Source organism: Mus caroli, unplaced genomic scaffold, assembly GCF_978045245.1.
Source record: "Mus caroli unplaced genomic scaffold, Mus_caroli_1 scaffold_2, whole genome shotgun sequence".
Taxonomy (NCBI): Eukaryota; Metazoa; Chordata; class Mammalia; order Rodentia; family Muridae; genus Mus; species Mus caroli.
Genome location: NW_028227257.1, coordinates 131,655,586 through 131,678,200, shown reverse-complemented (window position 1 = coordinate 131,678,200; position 22,615 = coordinate 131,655,586). Strand labels below are relative to the sequence as shown.

Sequence of the window (22,615 nt, the reverse complement as noted above, 5' to 3'; positions counted from 1 at the left end):
GTCATCTTCGTAACTCAACATAGTGAATGTCTTACACAGGTAACTTGGAGTTCATTCTATAACAAAGGTGATAGAAAGCTTCTTAAACATACTATGTCATGTGGCAATTGTTGAAAAGTCACTCTTGACTCTGTCATATATTTTTTTAATCACTAGGCAACTGGTTTTGGTTGACTAAGGAAAACCATGACATGTAAGACAAAAAAAGCCTTCTTTCTTTCTCTTTACTTTTCTTTTTTTTTTTTCACATTGATGTTTTTGTTTCATATTGTTTAGTTAAAGTTAAATCTGGAAGCATCTTAAAAAATTACAAAAGCAAAGAACATAGCTTTTCTTTTATCAAGCAATTCCTGTTCATCATATCTCTTATCCTTAAAGTTATAACATTATAATCTTAAGCATCTCATAGTAGTAATATAAGAATATTTTAACATACCTAAATAGAATAAAATTATACATTGTCATAGATGTGACAACTTTGGTAATATATATAACTTTTTCCAGTAATCAAACATATTCTATTACTGTTATTTACCAAATAATTATTAATTATACATTACAAATTATTTGAAAAATATTTGAATTTTTATATTTAAATATATTTTTTCCTGAGTCAATTAAATGAGCTTCACCCTTTGATATTGGTAAGTTTAATTTTTAAATATTTTAATTAGTATATACATCTCCAGACATAGTGGAACATACCTTAGTACAACCACTCAGAGACAGAGGCAAGTAGATCTTTGTGAATTCAAATCCAACCTGTTGTAAGTTCCAGAACTGCCAGAATGGCACAGTGAAACTTTCTCTCAAATAACAAACCCATGTCCATTCATTCCTTCTCAAATTGATGGCCTCTTTTTCTTTATTATTGCTACATAAATACATATTTTCGTGTGTGTGTGTATACATATATAAAAATAACCTAAATCCAGCTTAGTGTGGCTTTTGTGTGTGGAATTTCAGGGCTGACCACTTGGTACTGGATAACCAATTAGGGTGCCGTTCTCTGGAAAAGCTAATTTTCCCTCTCTTGACAGTTATTAGTTACCTGTACTTCTTTGTCTGGATGTGGAGCCTCTTGAGATTTCACCCTTTGATATTTGTATGTTTATTGGTCTTTTAATTTTTCAGATCTTTTTTAGCTCAGCCATGTTATCATTTCTAGGAAACACAATCTCAAAGCATAGTTACTGTTCTTCTGGCTCTTACAATAAGACTTTTTTTTTTTAAGATGTATTTATTATATGTAAGCACACTGTTGCTGTCTTCAGACACACCAGAAGAGGGCATCAGATCTCATTACAGATGATTGTGAGCCACCATGTGGTTGCTGGGAATTGAACTCTGGACCTCCGGAAGAGTGGTCAGTGCTCTCAACTGCAGAGCCATCTCTCCAGCCCCCACAATAAGACTTAAAAGAATTTTATGGATTATTTTAATAAAGTGCAGAGAAAGAAAATATGACACATAAACATAAGTGTATAGACAATGTAAACCTTAGTTTACATTGGGGCAGTTCCATGGCCTGCTGCACACACATCCTGCCAGGAGAGAGCTGGTCTCCCAAGAGAGCTCTTTTTCCACAAATCCAGCCCTTCAAAGGAGAATAACTGGAAAACTCCAACACAAGGAGGGAAACTAGACCCTGGAAAAAGCAAGAAAGTAATCTTCTTTTAACAAACCAAAAAGAAGATGCCCCCATAAACAGAATTACACCTCTAACAACAAATATAATAGGAAGCAACAATCACTTTTCCTTAATATCTCTTAATATCAATGGACTCAACTCACCACTAAAAAGGAACAGACTAGTAGACTAGATACATGAACAGGACCCAACATATTGCTGCATACAGGAAACCCACCTCAGTGACAAAGACAGACACTACCTCAGAGTAAAAGGGTGGAAAACAATTTTCCAAACAAATGGTTCCAAGAAACAAGCTGGAGTATCCATTCTAATATCAAATAAAATCGGCTTTCAAAAAAGATATAGAAGGATACTTGATACTCATCAAACGAGAAATCTACCAAGAAGAACTGTCAATTCTGAACATCTATGTTCTAAATACAAGGGCACCCACATTTATAAAAGGACCTTTAATAAAGCTCAAAGCATACATTGCACCTCACACAATAATAGTGGGAGACTTCAACATCCCACTCTCATTAATGGACAGATCATGGAAACAAACTAAACAGAGATACAATGAAACAAACAGAAGTTATAAACCAAATGAATTTAACAAATATCCATAGAACTCTTTATAATTTAATTTTATTTGTAATTCATTTTTTGCATTCCATATTCCATTCCCCGCCCCTCCCCATCCACCATCCAACTCCTCCACATCCCACACCTCCACCTCACCCCACCCCATCTCCACGTGGATGCCCCCATCCCCCACCCCACCTGACCTCTAAATGCCTGGGGCCTCCAGTCTCTTGAGGGTTAGATGCATTATCTCTGAATGAACACAGACTTGGAAGTCCTCTACTGTATGTGTGTTGGGGGCCTCACATCACCTGGTATATGCTATGCTGCCTGTTTGGTGGTCCAGTGTTTGAGAGATCTCAGGGGTCCAGATTGAGACTGCTGATCCTCCTACAAGGTCACCCTCCTTCTCAGCTTCTTTCAGCCTTCCCGAATTCAACAACAGGGGTCAGCTGCTTCTGTCCATTGGTTGGGTGCAAATAACTGCCTCTGACTCTTTCAGCTGCTTGTTGGGTCTTTTGGAGGGCAGTCATCTTAGATCCCTTTTTGTGAGCATTCCATAGCCTCAGTAATAGTGTCAGGCCTTGGGACCTCCCCTTGAGCTGGATTCCACTTTGGGCCTGTTGCTGGACCTTTTTTCCTCAGGTTCCCCTCCATTTCCATCCCTGTAATTCTTTTAGACAGAAACAACTATGGATCAGAGGTGTGACTGTGGGATGGCAACCCCACACCTCACTTGATATCCTGTCTTCGTACTGGAGGTGTATAAGTTATCTCTCCCCACTGTTGGGCATTTCATCAAAGGTTCCTTCCTATGAGTCCCGGGAGTCTCTCACCTACCAGGTCTCTGGTGCATTCTGGAGGGTCCCCCCCCAACCTCCTATTTCCTGATATACCTTCTCAGCATCTCATCGTGCCTTCTCAAAAATTGACAATATAATCAATCACAAAACAGGTGTCAATGGATATAAGAAGATTGACATAATCGCATGCATCCTATCAGATCACTGCAGACTAAGGCTGGTCTTCAATAACAACAAAAAGAATGGAAAGCAACACACACGTGGAAGCTGAACAACACACTACTGAATGATAACTTGGTCAAGGACGAAATAAAGAAATAAAAGACTTTTTGGAATTCAATGAAAATGAAGCCACAACATACCCAAACTTATGGGACACAATGAAAGCTGTGCTAAGAGGAAAAAAAATCATAGCTCTGAAAGCCTCCAAGAAGAAACTGGGGCAAGCATACACTAGCAACTTAACAGCACATGTGAAAGCCCTAGAACCAAAAGAAACAAATACACCCAAGAGGATTAGCCCACAGGAAATAATCAAACTCAGGCCTGAAATCGACCAAGAACTATACAAAGAATCAACCAAAACAGGAGCTGGGTCTTTGAGAAAATCAACAAGATAGATAAACTCTTAACCAGACTAACCAGAAGGCACAGAGACAGTATCCAAATCAACAAAATCAGAAATGTAAAGGGAGACATAACAACAGAAGCCAAGGAAATCCAAAATATAATCAGAACCTACTACAAAAGCCTCTACTCAACAAAACTGGAAAATGGATGAAATAGACAATTTTCTAGACAGGTACCAGGTACCAAAGTTAAGTCAGGATCAGATAAGCTATCTAAACAGTCCCATTCCCCAAAGAAATAGAAGTAGTCATTAAAAGTCTCCCAACCAAAAAAAGCCCAGGATCAGATGGGTTTAGTGCAGAGCTCTTATCAGACCTTCAAAGAAGACCTAATTCCAATTTTCTTCAAACTATTCCACAAAATAGAAACAGAAGGAACACTACCCAACTCATTCTATGAAGCCACAATTACTCTTTATACCTAAATCACACAAATATCCAACAAAGGTAACTTCAGAACAATTTCCCTTATGAATATCAATGCAGAAGTACTCAATAAAATTATTGCAAACTAAATCCAAGGACTCATCAAAACACTCATCTGTCATGATCAAAGTAGAGTTCATCCCAGGGATGGTTCAATACACAGAAATCCATCAATGTGATCCACTATGCAAACAAACTCAAAGAACAAAACTGCATGATAATCTCATTAGATGCAGAGAAAGCATTTAACAAAATTCAACACCCCTTGATGGTAAAAGTCTTGATAAGGTCAGGAATTCAAGGCCCATACGTAAACATAGTAAAAGAAATATACAGCAAACCAGTAACCAACATCAAACTAAATGGAGAGAAACTTGAAGCAATCTCACTAAAATCAAGGACTAGACAAGGCTGCCCACTCTCTCCCTACCTATTCAATATAGGACTTGAAGGCCTAGCCAGAGCAATTAGACAACAAAAGGAGATCAAAGGGATACAAATTGGAAAGGAAGAAGTCAGAATATCACTATTTGCAGGTGATATGATAGTATACTTAAGTGAACCCAAAAAGTCCACCAGAGAATTCCTACAGGTGATAAACAACTTCAACAAAGTTGCTGGATATAAAATTAAACAAATCAGTAGACTTCCTATACTCAAAAGGATGAACAGGCTGATAAAGAAATTAGGGAAACAACTCCCTTCACAATAGTCACAAACAATATAAAATATCTTCGTGTGACTCTAAACAAACAAGTGAAAGATTTGTATAACAGGAACTTCAGGTCTCTGAAGAAAGAAATCGAAGAAGACCTCAGAAGATGGAAAGATATCCCATGCTAATTGGATTGGCTGAATTAATGTAGAAAAAATGGCCATCTTGTCAAAAGCAATCTACAGAGTACTTCTCAGCTATTAAAAACAATGAATTTATGAAATTGTTAGACAACTGGATGGATCTGGGGGATATCCTAAGTGAGGTAACCCAGTCACAAAAGAGCACACATGCTATGTACTCACTGATAGTGGATATTAGCCCAGAAGCTCAGAATACCCAAGATACAATTTGCAAAACACATGAAACTCAAGAAGAAGGAAGACCAAAGTGTAGACACTTTGATCCTTCTTAGAAGGGGGAACAAAATACCCATGGAAGGAGTTACAAAGACAAAGTTCGGAACAGAGCCTGAAAGAATGACCATCCAGAGACTGCCCCACTTGGGAATCCATCCCATAAACAACCACCAAAACCTGACACTATTGCAGATGCCAACAAGAGCTTGCTGACAGGAGGCGGATATAGCTGTCTCCTGAGAGGCTCTACCAGTACCTGACTAATACATAAGTGGATGCTCACAGTCATCCATTAGATGGAGTACAGGGTCCCTAATGAAGGAGCTAGAGAAAGTGCCCAAGGAGACTAAACCACCAATCAAAGAAAACACATGGAGAGACTCATGGCTCTAGTTGCATATGTAGCAGAGGATGCCCTAGTCAGCCATCAATGGGAGGAGAGGACCTTGGTCCTGTGAAGGTTCTATGCCCCAGTATAGGGGAATGCCTGGGCCAGGAAGTGGGAGTGGGTGGACTAGGGAGTGGGTGTCAGGAGGATAGGGGATTTTCAGAGGGGAAACTAGGAAAGGGAATAACATTTGAAATATAAATAAAGAAAATATCTAATTTAAAAAGAAAAAAAAACCACTAAGTCATCTCGCTGGTTCCCAAGATGAGGAATCATAGACCCAAAGGGAGGCTTAACTTTTAAGTTATAGTTACACCTTATATTGTACCACAATGTGTTTCGTACTGATATGTTAATAGAAAATAGTTCTTTGATCAAAAATTTTAGGAAAATATAATTATTTGAAGTGAATTCCTCTAACGTATGTGACATTTTTCTAAATCTCTAAAACCACTTGGCACTATGATTATTTCAAATTATTATGCTGAGTATGTGAATAAGATCCTGAAAATCATTTGGCATCACTTGTGTTGGCCACCAACTGCCCAAGCTTGGAAAGTCAAACCCCTTTGGACCCTATTCATGTGTTAGTGTGTCTCTCTCATCTTGCCCAAATCTCTAATGTTATCAGTCAGTCACAACGTCCTGGAGTCCCTCTAATAGTATATTTTAATGACTCTCTTATGAGATTATAATGTGATGTCATCATCTCTTCTGTGTCTTTCCTCCCTTAAACCTCCTGTCTAGCCTTCCTTGTACTCTTCCAAATTTATACCCTCTTTTTTACTAATTGTTATATAATATATGTAACATATATAATATATAATATAAATATGTGTATACACACACACACACACACACACGGATATTCCAGGATACCTACAGGTACTTTTTCCCTTCATGCTGTTCGGATTTGTTTGTGCCATTTGCCTGTTTGAGGCTGTTTCTTCCTATATTTCTCTGCCCAAGACTCCAGTTTTCTCAAATGCAACTTTCACCTTGAAGCTTCTCCTAAGTTCTTCACTAGGACAAAGTGTTGGAAGTATCAAAGGACAGGAAAGGATCCTAGCACACTTCCTGGCAGAAAGTAGACATTATGAACATTCATATGATCAAGTTGACAGTTAATAGATATAACTCCTTAAAGTATGTAAAATATACAAGAAAAGTGTGTACTGTTCTCTAGTGGCTAGTCAGAACTCTCTGAAATTAGAAGATAGCAATACCCTAATCCTTATGTTCTTTGTCAAAGACTCATTGATGTTTCTGGCAGACTTGATGGAATGGGTTTTGGTCCCAATTTCTAAATCAAGATTGCCCATGTTCTTCTTTTCCAGAGAGAAGCAGCACTCCCTTGCTGAGCACAGTGCCCCTGGACACTTGCCACCATTACACTGTTGGAGCTCACGCTTGCTATGTTTGTCCCAGTTTCTCTCCAGAAGGTAGGGATGGTGTTTGTCCTCCATAGATTCCTTATACAATTATGGTTTTCCCATCTTCATTAGACATGAAAAGTATGTAAATATGTCATCTGTAGGAGATATTTCTGTTATAAAATTAGTTAACACTGACTATAAAGTTAGTAATGCAGAAAAACATAGTAGTACTACAACTTGGAGATACACTTTTTGTTTTCTGACATTCTTTTCTGAGTTAATTGACATATTATGTGTCATGTATGTCTCTGAATGTGACTAGGACCTGGGTGTGTGTGACATAAATGCTCTGTGGCTGCCCTGCTTCTTTTACTTAGTGATTTATTGCAGCATCTTCCTTGTTGGTATCCTATCATTCATATCACTATTTTTAACCACTATGTAACATTTCAATTTATTAAGACCATAAAATATAAAACTTCTTTCTTGTAATTGCATTTGAGATTTTTTTCCAGTTTTCTTTGATAAACATGACTTTTATGCACACCTTGTACATATTTTTGTACTCATGTTTGATGATTGAAAATCATTTCCGAAAGTGTGCTATTTGCTCTTAAGCATGCACTCCTTAGATTTATATGTACCTGTATACAAAATCACAGCTGTGTGTCACACCCCACTGAATGCCTGTGAGAGGCTAACTTAACTTACCAGATATTCTTTGAAATAGCATTGATTCATGAAAGGGTAACAACTAAAAACTTTTAATTTACATCTCACTAACACTTCATAAAAGTACTCCTTTCTCTTGACTTCTGTCAACTTTTATATTAGCTGTTTTTGTTCTTAAATCTAATGAACATTTATTAGATTTTCATTTTTATATTATCACCAGAATGATGAACATTAATTTTTATCTGAAATTTTCATTCTTATGAATATCTAACTGTTCCTCATGGTGACACTTTGGTAAGTTTTTTTTTTTGTTTGTTTGTTTTTTATTACGTATTTTCCTCAATTACATTTCCAATGCTATTCCAAAAGTCCCCCATACCCCCCCACTTCCCTACCCACCCATTCCATTCTTTTTGCCCCTGGCATTCCCCTGTATTGAGGCATATAAAGTTTGCAAGTCCAATGGGCCTCTCTTTCCAGTGATGACCTACTAGGCCATCTTTCGATACATATGCAGCTAGAGACAAGAGCTCCGGGGTACTGGTTAGTTCATCATGTTGTTCCAACTATAGGGTTGCAGATCCCTTTAGCTCCTTGGGTACTTTCTCTAGCTTCTCCATTGGGAGCCCTGTGATCCATCCAATAGCTGACAGTGAGCATCCACTTCTGTGTTTGTTTGGCCCCAGCATAGTTTCACGAGAGAGCTATATCTGGGTCCTTTCAGCAAAATCTTGCTAGTGTATGCAATGGTGTCAGCATTTGGAAGCTGATTATGGGATGGATCCCTGGATATGGCAGTCTCTAGATGGTCCATCCTTTCATCACAGCTCCAAACTTTGTCTCTGTAACTCCTTCCCTGGGTGTTTTGTTCCCACTTGTAAGAAGGGGCACAGTGTCCACACTTTGGTATTCATTCTTCTTGAGTTTCATGCTTTTAGCAAATTGTATCTTATATCTTGGGTATCCTAAGTTTTGGGCTAATATCCACTTATCAGTGAATACATAATGTGTGAGTTCCTTTGTGATTGTGTTACCTCACTCAAGATGATGCCCTCCAGGTCCATCCATTTGGCTAGGAATTTCATAAATTCATTCTTTTTAATAGCTGAGTAGTACTCCATTGTGTAAATGTACCATAATTTCTGTATCCATTCCTCTGTTGAGGGGCATCTGGGTTCTTTCCAGCTTCTGGCTATTATAAATAAGGCTTCTATGAACATAGTGGAGCATGTGTCCTTCTTACCGGTTGGGACATCTTCTGGATATATGCCCAGGAGAGGTATTGCTGCTGGATCCTCCTGTAGTACTATGTCCAATTTTCTGAGGAACTGCCAGACTGATTTCCAGAGTGGTTGTACAAGCTTGCAATCCCACCAACAATGGAGGAGTGTTCTTCTTTCTCCACATCCTCGCCAGTATCTGCTGTCACCTGAATTTTTGATCTTAGCCATTCTGACTGGTATGAGGTGGAATCTCAGGGTTGTTTTGATTTGCATTTCCCTGATGATTAAGGATGTTGAACATTTTTTCAGGTGCTTCTCTGCCATTCGGTATTCCTCAGGTGAGAATTCTTTGTTCAGTTCTGAGCCCCATTTTTTAATGGGGTTATTTGATTTTCTGGAGTCCACCTTCTTGAGTTCTTTATATATATTGGATATTAGTCCCCTATCTGATTTATGATAGGTAAAGATCCTTTCCCAGTCTGTTGGTGGTCTTTTTGTCTTATTGATGGTGTCTTTTGCCTTGCAGAAGCTTTGCAGTTTTTTTTTTTAATAAAAGTAAAAATCATATTAAAACTATGAAATCTGTACTGAAAGTTCTGTCTCATACTTGCAATCCCAAAACTTGGGAGGATGGGGCACCAGGACTATGTCTTCAGAGCAAGCCTGGGTGCAGAGTGGCCTCCAGGCCAGTGGTGTCTACAGTGTGGGAAAACCCCCTAATTCATTAATCACTAAATCTGTACATCTTTTCTATTGTAATATGCCTGTTGAGTTTTCAGTTTTTAATAATTTTCTTTAATGTTTGATTTTATTTTGTATGTAAACATATTTGTATCATTTCTTCCCAAAGAAGGTTATTAATGTGACTATAAAGTACACATCTATAACACAACCCGACAACTAAGGCTCAAAGAACATCCCATAAGAAGAGGGAGGGAAAAGAAGAGACAGAGCATGAGGGCGTCTGCTATGTCTTTTCTGTATTTGACAAGGAACTGTAGCCCTGAAAGCTTAGCAATGTGGTACCCTAAACAAGACCTGCACAGTGAAAACACCAGTTACCATCACAACACAGATGGGAAAATGTCACGGGACCCCAGCCCTGCGCGCGCGTACGCACACACACACACACACAGTGCATAACATAAATGGACTCAGCGGCTTGTATTTATAAATCGTGTGTGATTATATTTGTTTTCCTGTAGTTTATGTGCAGGTCTGTGTATGTGTATAAAACAGTAACTAATTAAATCATGATGAAGTCATCAGTAGGACATGGGAAGAATTGGAGGAAGACGAGAATACCCTGGAAGTTATATTAATACAGTACTTATGTAATTCTTAAAAATTAATAAATAAATGTAAAATGTTAGTAATGAATCATCACATTCCTAACTTGGCATCAATAACTAAGAACTTGTGGATGATCTTATTTCCTTTATGCATCTTGTTTTATTTTGACGTAAATTACAGATATTATACAATGTCATCTGTTAGTATTTTAATGTACACACTCACTCTAGATGTATTTTACTTAACTTTTATTTTACATCTGTGGTACTTTGGCTGAAGTCACATACTTCCATTACAATATACTTAGAATATTACGTCTCAGCATTAGCCAATATTATCATTACCTAATTTGCTGTTTCAAAATGAGTCCTATAAGAAGTTAATTGTACTAAACTATTTCCAAGAAAAAAAATGGTTATCATATAGTAAAAACAGATTGCTCACAAACCTACAAAAAATTCTGTTTTTTTATTGGAATTACCTTATTAATAACTATAATTGTTACTTAGACCATTATATATATTTCATTTTTAAAACCTCGGTACGCTCTGTCTTAAATTGAATTCTGTGGATGTACCAACATGGACCTTCCTAAATCTTTTAAGCAAAAATTTAATATATGCTTTGTGCTGTAACACAACAGTCATCTTGTTATCCGTGAATCAGGTGGAATATAATGCTACATCTTTTGATGCAATCAATATCTGACTCATTTTTAAGGTATCAGTTGAGAAGAAAGTAGTACTTTCTTAGGGTTGTCTATAGATCTGATAGTAAATCTATTAGTAGCTCATCATAGAAAGTTGAGAAAACGTCCCCATGATAACTATAGGCAGAAGAACTAAAAACTATTGTCAGGTCTAATTCTTAGTTAATGACACAATAGCAGGTTACCCCCAGCTAGAAGTAGACTTGTCCTTTCATAGAAAACACATACATGAAAAATAAATTGTAGTCATGGATATAAAAATAATGTATGGTTTTATAATTTTTAAAAAATCCTTGGGGATGACAGAAAGATGTCTCAGTGTGTAAGACCACTTTTTGCTCTTACGGAGCACTGGAATTTGCTTTCCAGTGGCTCATAACCACATATAACTTCAGCTCTGGGGAATTATAGGTGTTTTCTAGCCTCTGCAGGCACCCACATACTCATGTGTGTACTCACATCTAGACACATCATACACATAAATTAAAACAGCAAATATTTTTAAAACAAAATATTTGGAGTAATAGCAACTCATTTCTTTCTTTTTCCTTTCTTTCTCTCCCTCTCCCTTTCTCTTTCTCTTTCTCTTTCTCTTTCTCTTTCTCTTTCTCTTTCTCTTTTGGATTGAGAAGAGCAGAAAGTTAAACTTCAATTTTTTCCAAGGTCATGCATATAGAAATTTTCTTTCAATTATCCTTGATGACTTTTGAAAAGTAAATGAGGTTCTAGAAAGTTAGTACCAACAATAACTGTACTAAATATTGATTTGCTACTTTAACTTTTTAGTTTTCGTAATATGTAATTGAGGTAGAAGGTATTATTCTCTCTGTAGATACAGTGATTCTGACCTGAGACTCTCAGTCACTCTTCTTGAAAGAGGAGCTTCTTTACCAGATACGCTGATGTGTTTATCTTGTGAATCACTACCTCACATTAATTACTGTCACCCTCACTTGTCATTATTGTAGGTGTTGTGCAGAGACATGCTGTCAGTGCCATTTTTGAATAGGCAGTATGTTGTAACTGTAATGACCATGCTGTAGAGTAGAGGAACATCCAGGGCTTTTTCCCATAATAGAAGAGCTAATTTATATTCCCCCTAGTAATGAACATCCTTCTCCACACCATCACTTATATTTTGCCTTCGTAATAATAGTGATACTAATAAGTATAGGGTGGGCTGGTTTGCAAAAAGAGATTTTTTAATACAGTATTTAGTAAGAAATTGTGTCTTGCACTTCATTGAGGCAGATTGCAAAGCGAGGGGATTGCAGTGGTCTGTCCTAGAAATAGAGCAAGAGTGAAAACCTTCACTATAACATATGGCAATAAGTAATATATTTACTTACTAAGTAAGAGTAAGAATCAAATTAGTTTTGGGTATGGTGTGATCAGAAGACCTTACATCTTAAAATTAATTTTTCCATTTATTGAATTTATTTTGTTTTTCAAATAAAAGCTAACTTATGAAAATTATATTTTAAAATTATAAGCTAATGGAACTCCTCTCCATCATCAATGCTTTTCATAAGCCTTGAAGGTCTTAATATGCCCGTTGGTTTTGTTACATAATGTCATGCATAGGCATTTTTGTTATTAAAATTTTCTTTTATAAATGAATCAAGAGACCCAACATTCCAATTTACTAATATTAATCTTTACCGCTTGGTCAAGTTATATCTGATGGTACATATGAATTAAACAGAAACTGAACTCATGAAAGCATAAGAAAAATGTTTTAAAATGAATTTACAGGTGTAGTTCTAAATAGCCATCACAATTTTGACTTGAGGCTTTTCTAGGGATTTTGAATAATGATTAGATGAGATGTGGGCCTCAGGCAAAGCCTCAGGGCATGTGTGCTCCTAGCCAGTCATTCATTCTGAGAAACTGGGCCTACATCTGTAGGTATTGTTTGTAACACCAGAGAGAAAGAAACCTGAGCTAGACCCTTCATCCCAAGAGTCATCTCAGGAGTCAGATTACCAACACAAGATACCTTCCTAGAGTTCTAAATTGCACCTGTAATTTTAATCTTTTAGCCTAAGTATTTTATTTACCCTCAAAAATACTTACATCTAAAGCTGAGACACCTAAAATATAATCACTACATAAAATTGGGTTCAACAATTTTGACTGTTAACTCACTGAGGTAAGATTTCTTTAAAATAAACTCCATGTATCATTTTTACTAGAATTTCATGGGGAAATTTTTAATTGTAAATTCTGATATCTCACTATAATTACAAGTTTTCTTCTAGTCTAATGTGGTAAAGTTATGAACTGCTATTGAAACACTTCTGAAAACCCTGAAGTCTTAAGTGTGTGTCTTGGTGTTTATCAAGTATTGAAACAATCTCTTTATCCTTCAAAGCTACCTTCTTTAATGAAAACTTTGTATCTGAAAGTTGTAGAAATTATGTATCACCTTTTAAAGTAGGTGTGGCTACACAAATAAACACACTATGCATTTCTAGTTTTCACTTGGTCTCTGGGATCACATTAGAAAGGAAGCTTAGTATAAAACGACCCTCGACGATGAGGGTGTGAGGCTCCACTCTCATTAACACTCTGTTATTCTCTCACTTTACAAGAAAGGACACTGAGTCTCTAAGAGATTAAATAAAGGACTAAACAGCAGGTGGAAAAGGATAAACAGATTTGAAAATATTTATTTGTATAAATTTATAACTTAGAATTGTTTCTTTGTTAAGATCATTTTTCTTAATGATCCCAAATTTATTCTATTTTCCTTGATAAAACAAAACTATCATTACTATTTTGTGTTCAAAATAATTTAAATATAATTAATAAAAGTAAAGTAAGTATGCAGCTCACTTATGATTCTAAGTATCCCTCTTCCCTCCTGACCCTAATTGAGGCTCGTTAGCTTGTAATAATGTGCTCACTTTGTTCCGCACATACTTGCTGAGAGCCTACTATGTATCAAACTTTATTATTGGTCTCTTTAAATGTCTACATCAATATACCCTTCTGTTGCAAGTTGAAAACAAACTTTTTTTACAATCAGTTTCTTACTAAGATTACTGCCACTCTGCTCTTAACCCTTCTTAGTATGTTTTCAAACTACACTCAAAACCCTTTTGTTTAGGTGTAGTTTTTGAGAGTCCTAGAGATCAAATTAAGCTTGTCATGATAAGCAAGCACTGTGTCTCGGTGCTATGCCCTAGACTCTAACTTCATATTTCTTCTAATGCACATAGCTTACACTTAACTAATCAGCTATTCCTTCTGTTATTTAATGGAGTGAACCATGTGAAAGGAATTCAGATCATGTAAGCCTTCATTTAAAAGTGGTTGGAGTCAAGATTTTAAAAGCATATCCCATTATAGAGGAGACTAGCATCCAAGAGGCTTTACTAGAGAGGGTCCAACAGATTGATCATGGATGGCTCTTCAGAAAGGCTCTACACATTTAAAACTACCCTCGGAGCAATATGGATTTTTTCAAGATAAAAAGAACCCATAGATGTTGAAATAACATTCAAGAAGGAGTTATGGAGCATATTGCCAGCTTTTCTATCACTGTGCAAGTATGTGAGTGAACCCAGATTTATTTTGGCTAATGGCCTCAGATACTTCAGTCCATCAAGTTCTTGTCTTCTGAAATAAAAGAAGGATTCGGTGTAAGGACATAAACAGTTAAAACAAGTTTATATAGGAGAAGAAAACAGCACAAAGCATGTACTTTAAAGCATGGTATCACAAAGAAGGTGTAGCAGACCATTGTGCTCTGCACTGTGGGTGGAAAGAATTTTGTGACTATATACGAAGTATCTTAGTTAGGGTTCCATTGCTCTGAAGAGAAACCAGGACCACGGCAACTCTTAAGGAAAGCACTTAATTGGGGCTGGCTTACAGGTTCGGAGGTTTAGTCCATTATCATCATGGCAAAGAATATGACAATGGGCAAGCAGACATTGTGATCAAGTAGCCAAAAGTTCTGCATCTTGATCCATAAGCAGAATAAAACTGTATGACACTGAATGTAGCTTGAGCATATATAAGACCTCCAGCTTGCCTCCACAGTTACACACTTCCTACAAAATAGCCACACCTACTCTAATAAGGCCACGCTTCCTCATAGTGCCACTTCCTGTGAGCCAAGCATTCACACACGAGTCTAGGAGCCATTCAAACCAACACATTGAGTCTTTTCTCCTCTTAGATCATGGAGGACTAGATCTCTCTTTTTGAATAATTTCCTCCTTGATCCTTCTACAAAGTGAAGGATTGATTTAAAGCACAACACAAATGTTACTACAGTTCTAGCAGCATCTTTTGAGGTTATGTACCATTTATTATTGAATATTTGTGACTGGAACATGTTCTGATACCTTAGTTTCTGAGCACCTTCTCAGCTTAGTTTCTAGCTGCACCTTCAAAAATGTTTACCCACAAAAGAGCATTCTGATCCAGCTGGACCACAGATACAATAACACAGCTGCAGTTTTCCTTAATCTCTGCATATCTAGCCCCTTGCCTCCAGGTATCACCAGGTTTTGTCCCATTAACTATGCATAATGTTTTATGACTAAGTTCTAAGTATACCCTACTTATTCTTCAGCTCTTCACTTTCTACAGTTCTGCCCTTGCTTATCTTATTTTGGTATTTCTATAAGTGTCTTAGTCAGGGTTTCTATTCCTGCACAAACATCAGGACCAACAAGCAAGTTGGGGAGGAAAGGGTTTATTCGGCTTACACTTCCATGCTGCTGTTCATCACCAAAGGAAGTCAGGACTGGAACTCAAACAGGTCAGAAAGCAGGAGCTGATGCAGAAGCCATGGAGGGATGTTCTTCACTGGCTTACCTCCCCTGGCTTGCTCAGGCTGCTCTCTTATAGAACCCAAGACCACCAGCCCAGGGATGGCACCACCCACAAGGGGCCTTTCCCCCTTGATCACTAATTGAGAAAATGCCTTACAGTTGGATCTCATGGAGGCATTTCCTCAACTGAAGCTCCTTTCTCTGTGATAACTCAGCTGTGTCAAGTTGACACAAAAATAGCCAGTACAATAAGCAATTTTATTTATGTCTCTTATAAAACCATAATTACGTATTTATATAATTCTTTCCCTTTTATTTTTTGTAATTCTTTGTATTTGTCATGTGTTGAGTGTTTTACCTGCATCAGTGAGCTTAAACAAAGCATATGTATCTGGTGCTTTCCAAGGTCAGATGAGCATATCAGATTTCCTGGAACGATGGGGTTGGGTAGGAGCCATCATGTAGATTCTGAGAACTGAACCTAGGTGCTCTTCAGAAGTACCAGCTGCTCTTTTCCCCTGAGCCACCCTCCAAGCCCTCTAGGATATACGTGATTTAAAAACAAGCCTCACAGCTGCGGTTTGCTACAGGTCACATACCCCAGGTGGATACAGTCCTTGAGCCCTCCCTTCTTTCATTCTCACTTATCCACCATTGCCATTGTTTCAGTGAATGAAAGAATGCCACATACACAGCTGCCACTAAGCAATTAGTATTTTAGCTGATGATCGTAATGCCAAGTAGCCTTTTATATATTTACTCATGTCATCTGTACTGACTGGTTTTGTGTGTCAACTTGACACAAGCTGGAGTTATCACAAAGAAGGGAGCCTCTCCTGAGGAAATGCCTCCATGAGATCCAGCTGTAACAGGCTTTTTCTCAATTAATCATCAAGTGGGGAGGGCACAGCTTATTATGGGCAGTTCCATCCCTGGGCTGGTAGTCCTGGATTCTATAAGAAAGCAAACTGAGCAAGCCAGGGCAAGCAATCCAGTAAACAGCACCCCTGCATGGCCTCTGCATCAGCTCCTGCTTACTGACCTTCTTGAGTTCCAGTCCTGACTTCCTTGGTGATGAACCTCAATGTGGAAATGTAAGCTGAATAAACCCTTTCCTCCCCAACTTGCTTCTTGGTCATGATGATTTGTGCAGGAATAGAAACCTGACTAAGACAATCATTTTTCAGTTTTCTAGAATTTCTACCTGTTTTGTTTGGTTTGTTTTCCTTGCAGTTTTTCTTCTTTCATTACGGTATTTTACAACTGTCCATTCTATGAAATGCTCTTACATCTTTTTTTGTTGTTGTTAAATTTATTTATTTACTTTATAGCCCAATCACAGGCCCCCTCCCTCCTCTCCAAATCCCACCCTTACAAATACCTTCCCCCCAATTTCCCTCTCCCATTCTCCTCAGAGAAGAGGAATCTCCCTCTCCTTGTGTACCACCCTGCTCTGGGTCATTCATTCCCACCACAATAAGTACATCCTCTCCCACTGAGGTCAAACTAGGTGGTCCATGTTGGGAAAGGGGATCTGATGGCAGGCAAGAGAGTCAGAGACAGCCCCGACTCCAGTCGTTAAGTCACCCATATGAAGACCAAGCTACACATGTGCTACAAATGTGTAGGGGGGTGTCTTAGTCAGGGTTTCTATTCCTGCACAAACGTCATGACCAAGAAGCAAGTTGGAGAGGAAAGGGTTTATTCAGCTTACATTTCCACATTGCTGTTCATCACCAAAGGAAGTCAGGACTGGAACTCACACAGGTCAGTAAGCAGGAGCTGATGCAGAAGCCATGGAGGGATGTTCCTTACTGGCTTGCCTCCCCTGGCTTGCTCAGCCTGCTCTCTTATAGAAGCAAGACTACCAGCCCAGAGTTGGTCCCACCCACAAGGGGCCTTTCGCCCTTGATCACTAATTGAGAAAATGCCTTACAGCTGGATCTCATGGAGCCATTTCCTCAACTGAAGCTCCTTTCTCTGTGATAACTCCAGCTGTGTCAAGTTGACACACAACTAGCCAGTACAGGGGGCTAAGTGCATGCTCTTTTGTTCATGGCTCAGTTTCTGTGAGCTCCCATGGGCCCAGGTTAGTTTACTCTGTAGGCATTGTATTGTCTCTGAATTTCTTTCAATTCACTGTTAGATGAACCCTCTCAGGAGTCAGTTATGCTAGGTTCCTGTCTGCAAGCATAGCAGAGTATCATTAATGGTGCCAGGGGTTGTCTCTCTCATGGGATGTGTCTCAAGTTGGGGCAGTCATTGGTTGACCATTCCCTCAAGATCTGCTCCATCTTTCTCCCTGTGAAACTTGTAGGCAGGAAAATTTTGGTGTTAAAGGTTTTATGGATTGGTTGATGTCCCCCAAAGTGGTTGTACAAGATTACACTCCCAACAGCAGTGGAGGAGTGTAGCCCTTGCTCTATATCCTAGCCAGTATGTGCTATCACTTGAGTTTTTGATCTTGTCCATTGTGACTATTTTAAGACAGAATCTCAGAGGCCTTTTGTCATTTCCCTAATGACTAAGGACTTTGAACATTTTTCTTTTTTTATTGGATATTTTCTTTGTTTCAAATATTATCCCCTTTCTCACCCACCCCTGAAACTCCCTATCCCATTCCCCTCCCCCTGCTTCTGTGAGGGTATTCCACAACCCATCCACCCACTCCTGCCTCTCCGTCCTCGAATTCCCCTACACTATGAGTTTCATGAAGTCATTGTTTTTAATAGCTGAGTAGTACTCCATTGTGTAAATATACCACCTTTTCTGTATCCATTCCTCTGTTGATGGGCATCTTCATTCTTTCCAGCTCCTGGCTATTATAAATGAGGCTGCTATGAACATACTGGAGCATGTGTCTTTGTTAAATGTTGGAGAATCTTTGGGGTATATGCCCAAGAGTGGTATAGCTGGATCCTCAGGTAATACTATTGTCAAATTTTCTGAGAAACTTCCAGACAGATTTACAGAGTGGTTGTACTGCTTGCAATCCCACCAACAATGGAGGAGTGTTCCTCTTTCTCCACATCCTCACCAGCATCTGCTGTCACCTGTGTTTTTTTTTTTATCTTAGCCATTCTGACTGATGTGAGGTGGAATCTTAGGGTTGTTTTGGATTGCATTTCCCTTATGACTAAAGATGTTGAACATTTCTCTAAGTGCTTCTCAGCCAGTAGACATTTCTCTATTGAGAATTATCAGCTTAGCTCTATACCCCATTTTTGTTTAGTTGTTGTTGTTATTGTTGCTGTTGTTGTCTCTGTTACTCTTCAATCTTTTTTTATAGTCCTGTCTTTATCAAGTCTCTTGAGGATTAGGTGCATCATCTCTCACTGAGGCCAGACTAGACAGCCCTCTCGTATACATGTGTCAGTGGCCTCATATCAGCTAGTGTATGCTGCCTGGTTGGTGGCTCAATGTCTGAAAGATCTCAGGGGTCCAGGTTAGTTGAGTCTTCTGGTCTTCCTATGGGGTCACTCTCCTCATCAACTTCTTCTAGCTTTTCTCTAATTCAACCACAGGAGTCCCTGGCTTCTGTCCATTGGATGAGTGTATCTTCATCTGACTCTCAGCTGCTTGTTGGGCCTCTCGGAGGACAGTCTTGCTAGGCTCCTATTTGTAAGCACACCATAGCATCAGTAATAGTGTCAGGCACTGGAGCCTCCTGTTGAGCTGGATCCCAATTTGGGCCTGTCACTGGACCTCCTTTCCCTCGGGCTTTTCTCTGTTTTGTTTTTTGTTTGTTTGTTTGGTCCCTGCAGTTCTTTCAGAGAGGAACAATTATGAGTCATATTTTTTGACTGTGGGATGACAATCCTATCCCTCCACTTGATGTCCTGTCTTTCTACTGGAGGTGGACTCTCCCTACTGTAGGGCATTTCATCTAAGGTCCCTCCCTTTGAGTGCTGAGAAGTTTTCCCCTCCCAGGTCTCTGGTATATTCTAGAAGGTCCTCCCACTTCCAATCTCCCAAGGTTGCCTGTTTCCATTCTTTCCACTGGCCCTCGGAGCCGTTTTTTTAATTGAATTATTGGGTTTGTTGATATATTTCTTGAGTTTGTTATATGTTTTAGATATTAGTCCTCTATCAGATACAAGATTGGGAAGATCTTTTCCCATTCTGTAAGCTGCTGTTTTGTCCTATTGAGTATATCTTTATCCTTCCAAAAGATTTTCAGTTCCATGAGGTCCTATTTATTAATTGTTGCTCTTAGTGCCTGAGCTGGTGTTCTGCTCTGGAATTTGTCTCTTGTGCCAGTTAGTTCAAGGCAGTTCCCCACTTTCTCTTCTATTAGATTTATTGTATCCAGTTTTACATTGAGGTCTTTGATGCACTTGGGCTTGAGTTCTGTGCAGAGTGATAGATATGGGTCTATTTACATTCTTCTACATGTAGACATCGAGTTAGACTAGCACAATTTTTTCCAGACTTTTTTTCCATTGTATGGCTTTGGCTCTCTTAAACATTAAGTGTCCATTGGTGTGTGGGTTTATTTCTGGGTCTTCTATTTGATTCCATTGATCAATCTGTCTGTTTTTATGCCAGTAATACACAATTTTTTTATTACTCTTGCTCAGTAGATAAGTTGAAATCAGTGATGATGATACCTTCAGAAGTTCTTTTATTTTGCAAGATTGTTTTAGCTATTTTTTGTTTGTTTGCTTGTTTGTTTTTCCATATGAAGTTGAGTTTTCTTTTAAAGTCTGTAAAGAAGTGTGTTGAAATTCTGATGGGAATGCATTGAACCTGTATCCCTAGTTGATCATGGTGGATGATGTTTGTGATGGATTCAGTTTGGATTTGATTTGTATTTTATTGAGTTTTTCCTTCACTGTTCATAAGGGAAATTGTTCTGAAATTCTCTTTGTTGAGTCTTTGAGTCAGTGATTGTTTTTATGTCCCCCTTTTCATTTCTGATTTTGTTTAATTGGATACTCTCCCTGCCTTTTAGTTAGTTTGAGTAAGTGTATGTATATCATGTTTGTTTTTCTAGAGAACCAGTTCTTGGTTTTGTTGACTCTTTATATTTTTCTCCTTGTTCCTAACTTATTGATTTCAGCCCTGAGTTTGGTTATTTCCTGTCTACTCCTCCTGTGTGTGTTTGCATCTTCTTTTTTTTTTCCTAGAGATTTCAGGTATACTTTTAAATCACAACTATGAGAACTCTCCAATTTCTTTATGAAGGCACTTAGTGCTTTGAACTTTCTTAGCACTGCTTTCATTGTGTGCTGTAAGTTCAGATATGTGTGCCTTCATTTTCATGAACATTAGAAAGTCTAATTTATTTGTTTTCTCCCTGTCCCAGTGAGTAGAAAGTTGTTTAGTTCCCATGAGTTTGTAGGCTTTCTTTTTTGTCGTTGTTGAATTTCAGCCTTAATCCATGGTTATCCGATAGTATACAAGAAGTTATTTCTATTTTCTTATACCTGTTGATACTTGCTTTGTGACTGAGTATATTATCAATTAATAGAAGCTTTCATGTGATGATGAGAAGAAGGTATATTCTTTCATGTTTGAGTGAAATATTCTATAGAATTATGTTGGGTCCATTTTATTCATATCATAATCTGTTAGTTTAATCATGTCTCCCTTTAGTTTTTCTGGATGACCTGTCCTTTGGGGGTGTTGAAGGCACCTGCTGTTAATGTGTAGGGTTTGATGTGTGATTTAAGCTTTAGTAGTGTTTCTTTTATGAATGTGGGTACGCAGTAGACTGCTGCTCCAAGCATGCAGCACTACAGCTCAGGCACCCACCTTAAGCTGCCCAGAGGAGCTGGTGGGGCCTGAGCAGCAGGAACATGGCTCTGAAATGCATCCAGAAGGAGCTGACTCTGAAAATCATCCAGAAGGAACTTCTGCTCAGCATTCCGCAGGACCTGTGGGTAATGACTTGTTCCACTGACAGGCCACCACAATGGACCAGAATGACAGTCTTTACCAAGGAGGTATCTTTTTCCTGACCATCCACATCCCTACAGATTATCCTTTCAAGCCCCAAAAGGTAGGTTTCACTACCAAAATCTATCACCCAGATATCAAGAGCAATGGCAACATTTGCCTGGACATCCTGAGGTCACAGTGGTCCCCAGCATTAACTGTGTCCAAAGTTCTCCTGTCCATCTGCATTCTGCTCTGCAACCCCAACCCTGCAGTAGGTGTGCCCCTGGGGACTGGTGGGACAGGGGATTGAGGGTTCTAATCTGTATGTTCCTGGTGCTGCATGCCTGGTGAAGACAGGCAGAGAAATGCTATTGCATCTTTCTTACCTTCTCTCCTGCTGGAAGTGCTCAAGTGATGGTATCCTTTGACTGCCCAGTGTCACCCTGGGCTTTCCCTCCCTCGTGTCCTAGTTGGAACTACTGGAACACAGATATTTTTTTCCCCGCTACAAATTTTATATCCTCTGTAATGTAACTACAAAGCTATGAATAATCAAATTTTCAAAATTGTAGATGTTTGAAATCTATTCTCATGAGACATGTGTCTGAGTTTAATATTAGATTTTGTCATTTGGGCTTTACTGGAGGGGACAAAAATAGGTTTGTGTGTATATCCTTACTCAAAAAGGAAAAAAACACATTTTAAAATGCTACTTTGGATTAAGAGATCTTTGTGAAACACTGTCTAAAAACTTGGCAATTCATAAAACTAATACTACCTTCTTTATAATCTTAGCCATCATTTCATTCTAAAAGTTTTCCTTTGAAGAGAGTGTGTTGAAGAGAAGCAGTTGCTACTCACCTAACATGGCTTAACTTAGTTCTAGTACTTCAGGTAACACATCTTCACCTGCAGTATTCATTCACAGGGAGATGAAGATTCTGTGGCACTGCAGGAAGCTGGCATACCTCTCAGTGCTGCCTCTCACACGGGTCTTTTCTCTGATACTGATCTCTTACATGGTAGATACTTGTGTGGTTCACCACAGTGACTAGAAGTACCTTTTCCTACACATACTCAGTTACTCTGCCATTTCCAGCGCTGCCCGCTCCCGCTCCCCTCTAATCA

At 38.5% G+C, this 22,615-nt stretch overlaps 1 protein-coding gene across 13 annotated transcripts in view; it reads left to right on the top strand.

Moving 5' to 3' along the window:
- Mbd5 (methyl-CpG binding domain protein 5) overlaps positions 1–22,615 on the top strand; it is a 377,887-nt gene that overhangs the window by 218,392 nt on the left and 136,880 nt on the right. For all 13 annotated transcript variants that reach the window (XM_085834930.1, XM_029474046.2, XM_085834925.1 and 10 more), the window contains one exon: positions 6,876–6,980. The gene's annotated coding sequence lies outside the window, so the exon portion shown is untranslated. The remainder of the gene's footprint in view (positions 1–6,875; positions 6,981–22,615) is intronic.